Raw genomic sequence first — 13,697 nt, forward strand, 5'->3', positions numbered from 1 at the left:
GTGACCAGCTTATTAAAGAATAAGAGCTGGAGGCAGTCCTCCCAGAGGGGCTCAGCAAACAGGAGCAGAGTTGAAACCCACCAGCATCCTCCTTCCAGTGTCTCCTGTCCTGGAGCTCTCTGGATTCCCACCCACACTCACATGTTCGCTCCCAGGCAGCCACTTCCTGTGGCTGTGAGACTAAGAGTGAGGACATTTACCATGTTTGTGCCTTTCCCTAGGCATTAGGAAACACTAGCTGTCAGAAGTATTTAAATTTGTGGTTCTCAGACCGCATGTAAAGGCAAGCATGTTCTTCAGAGTCCCTGCCAGAGATTGAGTTAGTGGCGGGCCCAGGATCGGCCTTTTTAAGAGGCGTGACAGGTGATTCTGAAGCAGGTGGTCTAGGGCCACAGTCTCTGAAACAGTGATGGTAATGGAGCGCTAGTGCACAAACTCCTCCAAGTGGCCCCTTCGTCCGTGATTTAAAGATGCTGCTGTTGCTGGCACAAGTCTCAGGAGAGCCAGTGATTCCTTCTTTACTAACGAGGTCTTACTGGTGTAATTTGAGGGACATTCAGGCTTTCTTGACTAAGATCTCCGAGGAGCTGCTGAATCTGGAGTTCTAAGGATTTATATTCTCCAATACTTCTTTTATTTTATTTATTTATTTTTTTTTTCCTTTTTGTCTTTTTCCGTGTCCGGCAACGGATCGCAACCCTCAGTGTTGCCCCCGTACCGGACCGGGACCGGCCACGGGATCACAACCCTCGTTGTTGCTCCCGCCCCTCGCTCAGCCAGTGAGTGGCTGGTCTGTATGTGGGATCCGAACCCTCGGCGGGAGCACCACCGCGCTTCCCAAGCGGAGCACTATAGCAGTGCGCCACCGGGCCGGCCCTCCAGTACTTCTTTTAGATCATAGACAGCTTATGGAGAACAGCACTTTCTGTGTTCAATTTTTCTTTTCATAAAGGAAAAATTCCACTGTGGCGTACCACAGCAAGTTAAAGTGTAAATACAGCTCATCTCTCTGCATGGTCCAGCCTGTGAGAGCCCTGGACTTTCTCTCCACCTCCCCTCAGTCCCCACATTTCTCTGTCCCCAAGGGCTGTACCTGAGATGTAGAGACCCAGGGATAAAGGCTTTTAAACAGTCTCATGTGAATTTTTCCTTCCTTAGGACACTTCTATTAACAAAATCCTAATGAAAATCAATAAATTCCTATTTTTCCACCCATTTGTATCATCAGATCCCTCTGAAATAACTGGAATCAATGGGTGTGGTAGTCCGCAGGCCTTCACAATGAAACTGACTGCAGATGAAATGAATCTGAAAATTCCATTTATTAAAACAAATACATTGTCCATGAGGGATGAAAATGTGCACATCACATTCAGGTTTTCCTGCTTTAACATTTTCGGCATTTCTCTCTTTTTGAAAAACACACTCCATAGATCTTATATAGGAAAAATGTGAACAATTCTCGGACTGAGAAACATTACTATATATGTAACAATTCATCATTGCCAGGAGCAGCTAGAAGCAAATATTAAGAAAGAAGGAAAAAGAAGTATAAAAATCCCTCAAGACAGCATGCTTGATTTTCTTAAAATTTCTTATGGGAGTATGGTATATGGAGAAATTTTTTTTTTTTTTTTTTTTTGGTTTAATATTTTTTAGTAGGCAATCTCTTTTAAACATTATTAGAAAAATCAGACTCAGGTCAAAGTACTTATTTGCAATCTATTGATTTAAAGTAAATAATATGCAGTTTCAAAATTTAAAAAGAGAATAACAAATTTTATATTGGAGTTAATATTGAGGATGATGCAAGATTTTGTTTTTTTATAGAATTCACATTCTAAATGTGAAGCTTATTGTTATTATTTATTAACTAATTCCATGGCAGATTTTCATTACTATCCAATATTTTGTGTGTAGAAATTAGGGCCTTAAAGAATTAAGCTTAATTTTCCTATTAGTTACCCTTTAAGAAAAAATTATGCTGGTGAAAATGATTGTTGCATTTCTAAAGGAATTAAGCTCTTTAGATGCATAAGTAATCAAAACACATTTTCCCCTTAGTAACTACAAATACCAGTAAGCCAAAACACATATAAATATTCTGGTATTAATAATTCTATAGTGTAAGATAAAATTATGAAAAAGCCAAAACATTTTCCCTAAACTTAACTTCCGATGAGCTGTATATTTTCTGCCTTCTTTCTCCTTTTAGAAACACGGTCACATGCGGTTTAGAACTTTTTAACTTTTAATTACAAGACCCATATTATGATGCTTCCTAAAATTTTTAATTCCATTTTAATTGCTCCAAAGATCTAGATTTACATGGATGTATAAAGAGTCCTTTGAGAAAAAGAAACGGTGTGGATTTTGAAAATCATCTGGGCTTTCTATTGATTCCTCGTGCTTTATTCACAGTTATTTTCATGTGACCACATATTCAATTCATGTTTTGGCTCATTTAAGAAATGTGATACAGTTTTAGCTGATTCCACAGTATTACTAAGCTGATTGTATAATACTGTAGTTTAATAAATACTCTGCTAGGTTCTTTCACCCCTAAATCTTCATCTGCATCCCAATGACTGTAACAAAATCCCAAGATTTGATCAGAAGAACAGAAGTATCTGGTTACAGAAGTGCATTCATACATTTCACAAAGGTATCAGTAGCCTCTTCTCCCCCACCCCATGTGTGAGCTTTAATTGGATGTATTTATTCTATCACCAGCATGTGCATAAAGGAACTAAGGAAAACATTTGTCTGTTTCAAAATCTGTCCTTGGCATAGTAAGTCTTTTTATTTTCTTTTTCCCTTCCTTCTCCAATTTTTTTTTTTTTAAACAAGAGTTAGAGGAGTTAAAGAATGAGAGGGAAGAGAGGAGAATAAAATTAATTGGGAAATAGTATTTTAGGATTTGAAAGCAAACAAGATATAAGAGAGGCCCTCTTTGACTTGGAATGTAAACAAGAGTTAGAGGAGTTAGAGAATGAGAGGGAAGAGAGGAGAATAAAATTAATTGGGCAATAGTATTTTAGGATTTGAAAGCAAACAAGATATAAGAGAGGCCCTCTTTGACTTGGAATGACACGGAAAAAAATGATAAAGTTTTCCAGGGCTTGCCATTACTGATGGAGGCTACAGCTGCAGTGAGAAGTTACTGTCAATATCATATCTTGGGGAAGAGAGAGCTGCTCTAGCTGCAAGGAAGCTGTAAATAGAAGACTGAGAGACTCTAACAAACAAGGTGGAGAACAGAAACAAAGAAAAGATTCCATTGAAAAATATGGTGAGTGAAAAACCAAGACCATCTCAGTGGACAAAAGAGCCAGATCCTTTCTGGTGGAGCTGGCTGTGCGGATTGCACGTGCTGCCCAAAGTGTGGGCTATCTGGGGTTCTTCTCCCTGGTGGGCAAATAGCCAGGGTTCTGAGAACGGGTCGCCCTCTCTGGAGCTGTGGGTTTATTTCTTCTGATGCTTTTATAAAGGAAGGCCATGATTTTCTTAAGATACAGAAAGTGTTCTTTCAATCTAGAATTTCTGTGATTCAGGGAGAGGAAACTTGCTCATACTCTATGGCGAAAGCACGTCCCAACTCATGGTGAATCCTTAGCTCTCCTGATTGGTGGTACCTGTGCTGCCCTGGGTTCTGGATAAATCAAAATGCTTTGGATTCTGGAAAATATATTGAAGAGGCATTTATGCCATTAACTAGGAGGTATTTTAGGTGTGACTAAGGCGCAGAAGTAATTTCAATTTTAAAAATACCGAGTTTTTTCCCTCCCCAGCATTTTTTCTCTCTCATTTCTTTTCCCAGCTTTATAGTAAAGCAACAAAACTTCTGAATGGATGTAACATAGGGACATTTTCATGCAGTATTAATCAAAAATTGTCACAAATATATGAAAGCACCAGTCACAACACATGATTTACTTTTACTTGCAGAATTAAAGCTATCATGTACAAATGTTAGGAATAGTGGTAAGAGAACACAGACAACCAGCACTTTTTTTTTTCGTTTTTTCTTTTGTTATTACCATGAGGATACACCACGGGGAATATCTTCCTAGACATTTTGTGTGCTCATTCTTGGAGTCTTACAGACAAGTCCAGCATTATTGCCACACTACTCTACTGGGGAAGGGTGGAAGAAGAGGTAGGGAGGAAGGAAAAAAGATAAAGGCACAAAGACTAAACATCAATGCCAGTAAACCGAACTGTGGCTACACTGGGCAACTCAGCTTATCAGAGGGTATTTAAAGACAATATTCATTCCAAGAAGGTCATACGTATCTTAACTCATCACAACAATTTTAATTTTTATTTTTTAAATATGAAGCAGAAACATAAGGTTGGGAGAGCAGAAAAGAAGTGACACCAATTTTACTTTAATATATTTCCCTCCTCCAGGCAGTTCTGCAAATCAGATCTCTTAACTCAGGATGTGGATCAGTTTTCATTCTCATAAAGGGGGCCAGCTCTTTAAACATGCATAGCCTGGAGTTCCCAAGATGTTTTTCCCTCTCTTCAAATGCCGTGGACTAGAAAGGTGCCCACTTTGCTAAAAACTCTACATCAATGTCCCAGGAGCCCTGAGGCTCTTCAGGCTGCTCTTGAAGACTTAAAGGATGGCACAGAAAAACTTCTTCTCCCTAAATGGGTTTTCTGAAGCTGGAACAGGGGTCAGGAGGGGATCCTCCTTGGCATGCGCTTCACAGTAGGCCATCAAGTCTGCAGCTGCCTTGGAGACCTGGAAAGGAAGACAAAAATGACCAAGACTGTACACGAGGCATTGACTAAGGTCCGGTCTGGTGCAGTTGGTCAAGGCCCAAGCTTTGGGTCCATTGGCCTGGGCTCAGATCCTTGCTCCACCACTTGTGTGAGAGTGAAGTAAGTCACTCAAGCTCCAAAAGCCTGTTTGCTCTTCTGCAAAGAAGGGAGTTGGGGATATGTCCTCACAGGATTGTTGCCAGCAGGTCTGGGACTATGGTAAGGTGAGTGAGGCACTTAGGACATCAACCTGAAAGAGGCACTCTCTGGCAGGGTCAGGCAAGTTCAACCTTGCACTTGCAGGCCCTGAGTGGGCATCTCCTTCAATTTTGTGCTCCAGATACCTCAATTGCCTCCACCTAGTGCCAGCCCTGTTTGCAAGGACCGAATGAGATAATCCATGTGAATCATTTAATGCCTGGCACATAGTAAGCTTTCCATGAGGCCAGCCGTTATTATCATTCTGTAGTCATGCCTCTGCTTCAGGAATTGTGCTAGGGCTGTCTACAGGCCTGCTGGCTTCAGGAGGGAGATAACGTGTATATGTATATCTGTGATGCTGTCACTGCTCACAACATTTCTGCAGCTCCTTGTTAGGAGCTGCCTGTGTGCCTTCCTTTGACCAGCCTCAACAGTGACAAATTTTCATTAGTTGAGGGGGTAGATTTTATTTTGGGAAATAAAATTAGGGCCTTAAAACAAATACATTGTCCATGAGGGACACTGTGTAATCACAATTGTCAACCACATCTGGTGACTAGGAAGATGAGCCGGGGAATACCATTTGGGGCCAAAAACCATAAAGTCAAGTCTATTTCTTACATGACATAATACATTACTCTGACCATCATTCCGAAAGATTTCTCCACATGGGAGCAATATCACCGTACTACTATGTAAGCCTCTGAAAATAACTACTGAAAGGACAATCTTCTGTAAGAGTGGGGTAGATCATATTATTGCTAAAAATATTCATTGCCCCTCTCTACAGATGGGGATACACACCCAGACAATGATATCAGACTTGGCCATGTGACATGCTTGCTCTGGTGAGTGAAATGTGCACCGAATTTATATGGATTGCTTTCAGGCAGAAGCTTCAAGAGCCAGTGTATAGTTTGCCATGCCCTTTCCCTCTGTCATTTTGTCCAGTTGAAATAATTTACTAGGAGCCCCCTTAATTGATCAGTGATTTTAACAAATGATATAGTGGCCACGCCCTTCTTGCGACATGATTAGAGATTTGTCACTTAAAGGCACTTCAATTTTATAATTTACTGGTTAGATATGAGAATCAGTTTCATCTTCTAATCCGATAAATTCTTGAATTTTTGGACTCTGTTCCATTTGTCAATGACCAGATAGAGGCAACATTCCAGATAAAGTTTCCTCCATCTGCCAGGGTCTCTGATGAAGGCAACATGGTGTGGAAGGCAGCTGATCTGTGATGGGTATGTAGTAGGAGTGGGAAATATATCTTTGCTGTTTAAAGCCCCCAAGAATGTGGAGAGGGGACCTTTTATTACTACCACAGACACTAGCCTCCCGGGATTGACATAAAGAGGTATAGGTACTGGTATTAGTTTCCTCTGGCTGGCCTTAACAAATCACCACAAACTGGGTGGCCGAAAACAGCACAAATATATTCTCTCTCAGTGCTAGAGGCTAGAAGTCTGAAATCAAGCTGTCAGCAGGGCTGGTCTCTACTCGAGTCACTGAGGGAGAATCTGTTCCGTGCTTCTCTCCTATGTCTGGTGGTTGCCGGCATTCCTCGGTGACCCTTGGCCTGTACATAAATCACCCCATTCTCTGCCTCTGTCTTCACGTGGCATTCTCTCCTGTGTGTCTCTGTCTTTACATGGCATTCTTCTCTCTGTTTGTGTCCAAATTTCTCATTTCACCCGTCATTGGATTAGGGCCCACCCAAATCCAGTATGACCTCCTCTTAACTTAATTACATTTACATTATCTTATTTCCAAATAAGGCCACATTCTAATATTTCAGATAGACATGAATTTTAGGGGACACTCTTCAACCTAGAACTATACATTTGTATAAAAATCAGTCTCCCTGCTTAATATACTACATTGTTTATTAAAATATTTTTATTGTGCACCTACTTGTTCCAGACGTTGAGTTAAATTTTCTCTTTTGATCTAAGGTAGGAATTATTATCCTCCTTTTATAGGTGAAAAATTGAGGCTCAGCAGATTACCTGAGTTGTTCAATGTGATAGAGCAAAGCACATGGCAGAAAAAGAACTTGAACTCTGATGTTATCCCATTAAGCCACAGCCATAACTACTCAAATGTGGGGCTAGTTCCAAAGGTTGAAATTGAAATTCTTTATGCATCTTTATGAAATGCTACTATGACAAAATGAAAGGAAACAGGCTGTTCTTGTCTTAGCTCCCCTAAATGAAAGCAAAGGGCAGACTTTCATACTGAATCATAATCACTTTTTTTGGTGCTTTTTACTTGTTTGAACAATAGTCATGTTAAAACCAAACAGGAGCTTAACTGTCAAGCAGCAGAGGCTGTCAAATGGAAATATCTAAAACTACCTTAAGATGAGATCCAGCACTATCCATCCTTACTCATTTGCAACACTCACACACAAAGACGTGCAGGAAATTTTAACATCTGTTTTATAATACAGAAAGTGCTATATTGGGCAAAATTAATAGAGTTGCTCATATCTTATATTTGAACACTTGATTTTGAATGGCTTCCTTCTCAAAATATATTTTATAAAATATAAAATCTTATTTCCTCAACCAGAGTGTGATCTCCTACGGGCAATGATCCAAAACTGTCAGAATCCCAGTAGTAATTAAAATAATCGCTAATATTTATCAGCCCTTGCTGTGTGTCAGAATTGTGCTAGCCACATTACGTACAGTATCTTATTTAACCTTTACAACAACATTTTGGGTCATAAGCTATTATTACCCTCACTTAAATATGTGAAGTTCAGGTTTCATTGGGTAAGTGCTTGGCCCAGGTCATATAGCTTGTAAGCATGTGTTGTGAGTCTCAGTGGTCCTGACTTAATCTTCATGAATGTTCCTCCTTTCTAACCCATGGCTGCTGTCCTTGTTCCTCACCTTACAGAGTCACAGCAATAGTCTGCAGATCTTTTGCTTCCTGACTGTCCCTGCTAACATTGTGTGCAGAGCTTCTTTTACATCCCTAGCCTCGTTCTTCCATGAAGATTTCCCCAGTAACTCTAGAAAATTTCTCCCTTTTCTGTCCTGTTGATTCTTCCTCCAAAAATATCTCAGATTTGGCCCCCTTACTGTCATCTCTCTTGTAGCTACTCTAGTTTGAGCCTCTATCTTCTCTATGATTACTGAAATAACTTCTTGAAAAAAAAAGTGATTAAATTTGAGTTCCCCAAGGGGGCTCCATGGATAGAATTCAGAGTGTGGTCTGTGAACTTCAATGATAAAAAATTACATCTTTACTTCGACTAACCCCAAATGGAAATTTAGCATTTCCTTTCATTATGAATATAAACAACATACTATTAGCAGTACATGTGACTTTGTCACCAATAGAAATCAGATATTTTCAATCACATTATGGTCATTGCAGACATCTCAACATTGCATTTATGTTCATCCACTTTATGATTACAGACTCACTATGAGACCTTATATAATGAGTTGATAAAGGAGTACATATAGGGCACTGTATCACATTTTTTTAAAAAAAATTGATATTTTAAGTATTTTTAAAAACATTTAAAATATTATTTAAAATATTTATTTTTTATTTAAAATTTTAATTTATTATTAACATATTCATTCTTATAAATTGTGATATTTCTTTATGCCCTTTGCCCAACCTATCACTTCTTAAATCCACTCCTTCCCACTCCCCCATTTCTAGTATCCTAGATTTGTTCTCTCCTTCTGAAAGGCCAATGTATTGTGTGGTCTTTCTTTCTTTCCTTCCTTCCTTCCTCCTTCCCTCCTTCCCTTCTTCCCTCACTCTCTCCCTCCCTTCCTTCCTAGCAGCCATTTATGAGTGAGAACAGATGGTATTTCTGTTTTTTTGTTTAACTATATTTCAATATAATTAGTTTTCTTTGTAATTTAAAAACATCGTTCTGAGAAGGAGAAGTCCAATGTATTGTGTGGTCTTTCTTTCTTTCCTTCCTTCCTTCCTCCTTCCCTCCTTCCCTTCTTCCCTCGCTCTCTCCCTCCCTTCCTTCCTAGCAGCCATTTATGAGTGAGAACAGATGGTATTTCTGTTTTTTTGTCTAACTATATTTCAATATAATTAGTTTTCTTTGTAATTTAAAAACATCGTTCTGAGAAGGAGACCATAGGTTCCCGCCGATAGCCAAACAGGTCAAGGGCACAAAATAGTTTAAGAAGCTCAGTTTTAAATGACTTTCCTGCTTTCACAACTGTGCCAGGAGTAGTATTCTCCATTCTGTAGCTAGAAAAATATTTTAAAAATATGAATTGGCTCATATCACTCCCCTGTTTAAAACCTTCAATAAGGCTGGCCAGTTAGCTCAGTTGGTTAGAATATGGTGCTGATAACACCAAGGTCCAGGGCTTGATCCCTGTACTGGCCAGCTGCCAAAACAAATTTAAAAAATCTCAATAAATCTCATAAAACTTTCAATAGCTTTCAATTGTACTTCATGGGTCCTGAATGTTTTGGGTCTGCCCATCTCTCCAATTTCATGTTGTGGCATTCTTCACTCCCCATGCATATCTCCTTTTATTTTTAAAAGCTCTAAGTTCTTTTTCTGCCTCAGAGCTTCACATATACAATTCTCTGGAACTTTCTTCTCCCTCTGTCCTCAACAGGCTGGCTCCTTCTCTTCCTTTAGGAGTCAGCAGAAATATCACCTCTTGCAGAGTCTTCACTGATCACCTCATCCAAAGTGACTTACCTCATTATTCTCTTTCACATCATCTCATTCTTTCCCTTCACAGAAAAACACTGACCACAACTTAAAATTATGAGCATTGTCTGCTTATTTATTGTTTAACATTTGTCTTTCCCTTTAGGCACTATGTTCCATGAAGGCAGGAACCATATCCGTTTTATTAATCACTGAAAAATGAGTACCTGGCACATAATAGACACTAAAATAAATGCTAACAAAGTTCTCAAACATAATCTTATTCAAAAAATATTCCATTCAACTAATATTTGCTGAACACCCAGTACACCAGCTACAGTTCTGGATGCTTTGAATAATAAGGGAACAAAATATGCAAAGACACATGTCCCATCAGAGCATATGTAGTACTTACTCTAGACTTTCAATTCTGATTATGATGGAGTAACAGGTACCAATTAAACTCTCCAGCCTCAAAGTAAAAACTGAACATAATATATCATGAAATGGTTTTTAAGTGTTAGACAACAGGCAGCACAGGACAGAGATCCCTGAGAGAAGGGAGGTAAGACAAACCATACAGTTGCCCCAGCTTACTGCCTGCCATGGCACAGGGAAAGGGCACCCGAACAGAGTTTAGCAATCTCCCTGCACTGAGGAGAGAGTAACAGAGAAGAAAGATCCACACAGGGAGAAAGGTTCAGAGGTCTCTTAGAGGATTTCTCTTGATTCTCTAGCTGAATACTAATCAGTACATAAGTGAGAGAAAACCACTTGAGGTCATGCAAAGAATATCAGAAAGGATCAAGTGAAACAATCCCTGGAGATCACATGGGGCCAGAGTAGTTGTGTCCTCACCAGCCAGACAAGAAAGACCTCCTAACACACAGGAGATTGAATGGAGTCCTAAGAAGGGCATTTCTTCAGTAGTTGTGCCATAGAGCTTTGATAGACCCACCTATCAAAGTTTAAAATAAACCTTGAATAGATCAAAATGTTTTCAAGTAACTTAACTGCACCCCAGAACAAAACCCAAAAATATTTAAAGGAATATAAAAAATTCCAGTATGCCACAAGATAATATACACAATGTCTAGAATCAAATAAAAAAACCCGCCAGTCATGCAAATAAGTAGGGAAAAAAAAATCTCTCCTATAATGAGAACAATTAGTTCAAAGATTAATTGGCACGATGTTAAAATTAGTAGATAAGGATGTTGTTAAAACATATGATAAAAAAGATAGAGGAAATTAAAACATGATAGAAAGAGACATGGAAGATATTAAAAAGGCCCAAATCAAATCTCTAGAGATGAAAAATATAGCTGAAATGAAAAGTACACTGGGTAGAATTAGCAACAGTTTAGACACCACAGAAGAAAAGATTGGTAAACTTGAAGATAGCAATAGAAACTATCCAAAATGAAGCACAGAGAGAAAATAGACTGGGGGGGGAGGGGGAGAACAAAGTACACTGAGCTGAGAGACAATTTCTTTTTTTTTTTTTTTCCTTTTTGTCTTTTTTCGTGACCGGCAACGGATCGCAACCCTCAGTGTCGCGCCCGTACCGGACCGGAACCGGCAACGGGATCGCAACCCTTGGTGTTGCGCCCACACCTTGCTCAGCCAGTGAGTGGCCGGTCTGTATGTGGGATCCGAACCCTTGGTGGGAGTGCCGCCGCGCTCCCAAGCGGCGCACTGTAGCAGTGCGCCACCGGGCCGGCCCTGAGAGACAATTTCAAGTGGCCTAATATACATATAATTGGAGTCCCAGAAAAAGAGGAAAGAGATAAGGTGGGAGGTAGAAGAGAGGGAAGAAAAAATATTTGGTGAACTACAAACTCACACATTCAAGTAACTCAAGAAATCCCAAATGAAGAAGTGTGAATCAAACTACACCAGTGCACCAAAATCATCAAATTGTTTACATGGTATTTGAGTGGGAGAATAGAGAGAACAAACAATTAAACATAAATAGTTACAGAAAATGTTAGAAGATAGTAAGTTTTATAAGTAAATAAAAAAGTAGAGCAGGGTAAAAGGGATTAAAAGAGTGTGTGGTAGGGGAGGAGGGTCTGGGGAACAGGTTACTTAATTCAGAAGGTAATCAATCTTTGGGTAAAAATTTACAGAATAAATGTTACAGTAACAGAAATGGTGAACCACTGACCTGTATTTTAAAGGAGTGCTCCATATGCTGAGTTAAGAGCAGTACTCTATGTGAGTCAAGGGCAGAAGCAAAGACTACCTTGTAGGCTATTGCTGTAATCCAGGTGAGAGGTAACAGTGGTTCAGAATAGACTAGCAGCAGCAGAGATGGGGCTAAGTGGTCTAATTCTGTATAAACAGTATTTGGACATACAAGATTTTCTGATGGATTAGATGTAGGGTATGAACAAAAACGGAGGATTAAGAATAACTTTAAGTTTTTGGACTAAGAAAATGGGAAACAGAGTTGCCATCAGTTGAGCTGCAAAGGTTGCAGGGAGAGACTTTTTTAGGGAAGATCGGGAATTCAGTTTTGACAGGTTGAAACTGAAATATTTATTAGTGATATATATGATGCTGGAGTTTGGGAGAGCGATCTGGGCTAGAGATATAAATTTGGGAATTGAGACCATATAGATAGTACATAAAGCCTTGAGAATGAACCAGATCACCAAGAGAGTAAATTTAGATAGAAAAGAGACCAAGGATTGAATCCTGGGACACTTCAATGTAAGAAGCTGGAGAGCCTAGGAGAAACCAGAGGAGGAGAATTATAAGGAGTAGCCTGTGAAAGTGGGGAGTACAAAGAGCCAAATAAAGTGTTTCAAGGCATAACAAGTCATCAAACTTGTCAAGTGCTGCCAATATGTCAAGTAAGATGAAAACTGAGAACTGACAATTAGATTTAGCAATCTGGATTCATTGGTGATCTTCATGAGAGAAGCTGCTCTGGAATGGTGGGAGTGGAAGCCTCATTGGAACAAGTTTAAGAGCAAATGGGACCTTCTCCTTCCTTTTCCTGAATGATTCAATCTTAAAACCATTAGGTTGGGCCAAGCACGCTAGGCTCCTGCACTAGGTTAGGGACCCACAGTGAGATGTCAAGCAGGGTGAGGACAGCATCTGTGCAGAGGGCAGTCTGGCGAGGGGTGTGGGAGCCCAAGCAGGGTGTGCAAGGCTTTTGTGTGGAGGAGAGGAGGCCGTGGAGTGGAAGTTTGGTTCTCTACACAGGAGTGATCAAACATGGATGAGAGGAGCCAGGAGTCTCATTGTCAGTGAAAGGACTTACAAGTATGAAAAGTAGAAAACTGGAATGAACCCTGTGGTGTAGGATAGGAATTGGTGGTGTTGGTGTGAACTCATGGTTACATGCACACATACATACAGATATAGAAATGTAAATGTAAAGTGTGTGTGTGTGTGTGTGTGTGTGTGTGTTGTTTCTGTATTCTCTAGCTCTGTCCACTGAGAGGACCAGGGAGCAACAACACTTCAGCAACAAGCACACTTAACATCCAGATCTTGGCTTCTAAATACCAGTCTCAAAGGAACCAGTGCTTTTTAGAGAAAAGAATGGTTCCAGGGCTGAGGTAGGGAAAGCGAGTGGACCCTAGAATATCTTTTTGTGCTAGAAACTAAGAAAGTGCTCAAAGAATGACAGAGCCATGTCAAAAGGATACAATAATCAGCTTTCATTCTGTGCCAATTTAAACATCAAAATAAATGATGACAGTAGCAGATTATAAACCATTGAATAAAACAGGAAATTATGAGTCCATCTCAATATAATTAAATATATAAATAAAATAGAATGTTTGATGAGAAATAGGATAGTTATATAATGTCAAGCTACGGCCCCCAAACTCCAAATACTTATTAACTACAAAGGGAAAAAGAATAGCTTTGCATGGAGAAACCTGGAAGACACCACTTTAGTAGAGGAATCAAAGTTAACATCACCAGTAAGTAACAATTTAAAATCATGTCCCCCTCACTGATCAACTATTCTACAACGAAAAAAAGCAACTACAGTCTCGAGGTTTTAGGGCCGATGGAAAAGAAGATTCCT

General features: G+C 39.6%; 1 long non-coding RNA gene across 1 annotated transcript; it reads right to left on the bottom strand.

Moving 5' to 3' along the window:
• Positions 1 to 1,303: 1,303 nt before the first annotated feature.
• Positions 1,304 to 3,130, bottom strand: LOC103603472. The gene is made up of 2 exons (XR_551617.1): positions 3,090 to 3,130; positions 1,304 to 2,965 (listed from the first exon to the last, which is right to left on the bottom strand). It is a non-coding gene; the product is annotated as an uncharacterized LOC103603472 (long non-coding RNA).
• Between the last annotated feature and the right edge of the window lie 10,567 nt (positions 3,131 to 13,697).

The sequence above is a fragment of the Galeopterus variegatus genome, unplaced genomic scaffold, assembly GCF_000696425.1.
Source record: "Galeopterus variegatus unplaced genomic scaffold, G_variegatus-3.0.2 Scaffold4616, whole genome shotgun sequence".
NCBI lineage: Eukaryota > Metazoa > Chordata > Mammalia > Dermoptera > Cynocephalidae > Galeopterus > Galeopterus variegatus.